Consider the following 4,243-nt stretch of genomic DNA (forward strand, 5'->3'; position numbering starts at 1 on the left):
AATATAAAGACACAAATGAGTTAAAATAAAATATAAATGAGTTTAAAATATATGCTACATAAATATTTATTAAGAGAAATCTGCATTAGCTACATTTGTTTAAAACAAAACAGATTATTAAAACAGAACCTGTCAGCCGGGCGCGGTGGCTCAAGCCTGTAATCCTAGCACTTTGGGAGGCCGAGAGGGGCGGATCATGAGGTCAGGAGATCCAGACCATCCTGGCTAACACGGTGAAACCCCGTCTTTACTAAAAAAATACGAAAACACTAGCCGGGCGAGGTGGCAGGCGCCTGTAGTCCCAGCTACTCAGGAGGCTGAGGCAGGAGAATGGCTCAAACCTGGGAGGCGGAGCTTGCAGTGAGCTGAGATCCGGCCACTACGCTCCAGCCTGGGTGACAGAGCGAGACTCCATCTCAAAAAAAAAAAAAAAAAAAAAAAAAAAAGAACCTATCATCTGAGATAAATAAGGTCAATTCATAATGCTACAGAAATCAATTTACCAAGAGGAAATGACAACCCTAAATGTTTATGAACCTAATAACAGAGCTTTAAACATATTTTTTAAAGTCTGTTGGAACTGCAAAGAGAAATCGTAAAAATCCACAAATAGAGTCAAAGATTTAACTTCTCTAGCCCAATAATTAGTAAAATAATAGGCATTTTATTCTTTTTGTGGCTATGGTGATTGGTACTGCCTTCCTGATTTGGCTCTTGGCTTGTCTATTGTTGATGTATAAGAATGCTAGTAATCTTTATACATTGATTTTGTATCTTGAAACTTTGCTGAAATTGTTTATCAGCTGAAGGATCTTTTGGGCTGAATCAATAGGGTTTTCTGGATATAGAATCATGTCATTTGCAGACAGATATAGTTTGACTCCCTCTCTTCCTATCTGGTTGCACCGTATTTATTTCTCTTATCTGATTGCTGTAGCTGGGCTTCCAATACTATGTTGAATAAGAGTGGTGAGATAGGGCATCTTCGTCTCCTGCACATTTTCAAGGAGAATGTGTCCAACTTTTTCCTATTCAGTATGATGTTGGCTGTGGTTTTGTCATAAATGACTCCTTATTTTGATATGTGTTCCTTCAGTACCTGCTTTATTGAGAGTTTTTAAGATGAAGTGCTGTTTAATTTTATCAAAAGTCTTTTCTGCATCTGTTGAGATAACCATGTGGCTTTTGTCTTTAATTCGGTTTATGTGATGAATAACATTGTTTGATTTGCATATGTTGAACCAACCTTGCATTCTAGGGATGAAGCCACTTGATCATGGTGGATTACCTTTTCGATGTTGCTGGGTTTGGCTTATAAGTATTTTGTTGAGAATTTTTGCATCAATGTTCATCAAGAATATTAGCCTGAAGTTTTCTTTTTTGTTGTGTATTTGCCAGGTTTTGGTATCAGGATGATGCTAGCCACACAGAATGAATTGGGGAGGAGCTCCTCTTCCACAACTCTTTGGAATAGTTTCAGTAAGAATGGTACCAGCTCATCTTTGTATGTCTGGTAGAATTCAGCTGTGAATCCATCTGGTCCTGAGCTTTATTTCGTTGGAGGGCTATTTCTTCCTGATTCACTTTCAAAGCTCTTTATTGGTCTGTTCAGGAATTCAATTTCTTCCTGGTTCAGTTTGGGAGGGTGTACATGTTCAGGAATTTATCCATCTCTTCTAAGTTTTCTAGTTTGTGTTCGTAGAGGTGTACATAGTAGTTTCTGATAGGTATTCTTATTTCTCTGGGGTCAGTGCTAATATCTTCTTTGCCATTTCTAGTTGTGGTTTTTTTAGGGTCTTCTTTCTTTTCTTTATTATTAATCTGGCTAGCAGACTATCTCATTAATTTTTTCAAAACAACTCCTGGATTTGTTGATCCTTAGAACGGTTTTTTATGTCTCAGTTTCCTTCAGTTCAGCTCTGATTTTGGTCATTTCTCGTCTTCTGCTAGCTTTGGTGGTGTTCTCCTCTTGCTTCTCTAGTTCTTTCAGTAGTGATGTTTGGTTGTTAATTTGACATCTTTCTAACTTTTTGATATGGGCATTTAGTGCTATAAATTTCCCTCTTAACACTGCCTTAGCTGTATCCCAGAGATTCTGGTACGTTGGATCTTGGTTATTATTAGTATCAAAGAACTTCTTGATCTCTGCCTTAATTTCATTATTTACCAAAAAGTCATTCAGGGGCAGGTTGTTTAATTTCCATGTAATTGCATAGTTTTGTGCTACTTTTAAAGTCTTGACTTTTAAATTTCTAGTTATTTTTTCTTCAACTTTTATTTTAAGTTCAAGGATATATGTGCAGGATGTGCAGGTTTTGTTACATAGGTAAACATGTGCCATGGTTGCTTGCTGCACAGACCATCCCATCCCTAGGTATAAGCCCAGCATCCATTAGCTATTCTTCCTGATGCTCTGCCTCTGCCATCTCCCCCTTCAACAGGACTCATTGTGTATTGTTTCCCTCCATGTGTCCATGTGTTCTGATCATTCAGCTTGCACTTATAAGTGAGAACATCCAGTATTTGGTTTTCTGTTTCTGTGTGAGTTTGCTGAGGATAATGGCTTCTAATTTCATCCAAGTCCCTGCAAAGGACATGATCTCATATCTTTTTATAACTGCATAGTATTCCGTGACATATATATACCACGTTGTCTTCATTCAGTCTATCATTGATGGGCATTTAGGTTGATTCTATTTCTTTACTACTGCAATGTATAGACACTTGTCTGTATCTTTAGAATAAAATGATTTATATTCATTTGAGTATATACTTACTAATAGGATTTCTGGGTCAAATGGTATTTCTGCCTCTAGTTATTTAGGGAATTGCACACTGTCTTTCACAATGGTTGAACTAATTTACACTACCACCAACAGTGTAAAAGCTTTCTCTTTTGTGACATCACCAGCATTCGTTGTTTAAGGACTTTTTAATAATTACCATTCTGACTTGTATTAGATGGTATCTCACTGTGGTTTTGATTTACCTTTCTCTAATGATCAGTGATGATGAGTTTTTTTTCATATGTATGTTGGCGGCATGTGTGTCTTCTTTTGAGATGTGTCTGTTCATGTTCTTTACCCACTTTTTAATGGGGTTGTTTCTTTCTTATAAATTTGTTTAAGTTCCATGTAAACATTGGATATTAGACCTTTGTCAGATGGATAGATTGCAAAAATTTTCTCCTGTTCTCTAGGTTGTCTAATCACTCTGATGATAGTTTATGCTTTGCAGAAGCCCTTTAGTTTATTAGATCCCATTTGTCAGTTTTTGCTTTCCTTTCTATTGCTTTTGTTGTTTTCATCATGAAATCTTTGCCTGTGCATATGTCCTGAATGGTATTGCCTAGATTTGCTTCTAGGGTTTTTATAGTTTTGGATTTTACATTTAAGTCTTTAATCCATCTGGGGTTAATTTTTGTATTTGGTGTGAAAAATGAGTCCAGTTTGGATTTTCTGAATATGGGTAGCCAGTTCTCCCAGCACACTTTATTAAATAAAAATAAATAAAAATAAAAGGCATAACACAAGCATACATTAGTATTGAGAAATATAAAATCCTTAGGGATAAATAGCCAAAGTGCTTTTGAAAAGAAGAACTTACACTGTCAATTTCAAGACTTACTGTAAATCTTCAGCAATCACAATTTTGTGTCAAGATAAACACGTAGATCAAAGGGACAGAATAGAGTCCAGAAATAGACCACTTCCCATAGGGTCAACTGATTTTCAACAAAGATGCATAGGTACTTCAGCAGAGACACTATAGTTCTTGTATTAATAGTGTTGAAAACATTGGCTATCTATGTGCAAAAATATAAACTCCAATTAATATCCCTGAAAATAAACACAATTTTACTCAAAATAGATTACAGACATAAAACCTAAAAATATGAAACTTTAAAAAGAAAACATAACAAAAGATTTTTTGTAAGTTTGAGTTAGGCCAAAGTTTCTCAAATGCCTCACTATTGAATTGTGTAATTCTTTATTGCAGGAGGCCACGCTGTGTGTCATAGCATATTTAATGGTATTAACGGCCTCCCCCCACAAGATGCCTATCGTGTTCCTCTTGTAACATCAAAAGTGTCTGCAGACATTGCCAATGTCCTGTGGATGGAAACATTTCCCATGGTTGAGAGCTATGTGTTTAGAGAAAGGGTATTTTAGCTATCATATCAAAAGCACAATCAAGGAAAGAAAAAAATTGATGAATAGAACTTTATTATAATTAAAAATTT

This window comes from Mandrillus leucophaeus, unplaced genomic scaffold (genome assembly GCF_000951045.1).
Source record: "Mandrillus leucophaeus isolate KB7577 unplaced genomic scaffold, Mleu.le_1.0 Scaffold1020, whole genome shotgun sequence".
Lineage (NCBI taxonomy): Eukaryota > Metazoa > Chordata > Mammalia > Primates > Cercopithecidae > Mandrillus > Mandrillus leucophaeus.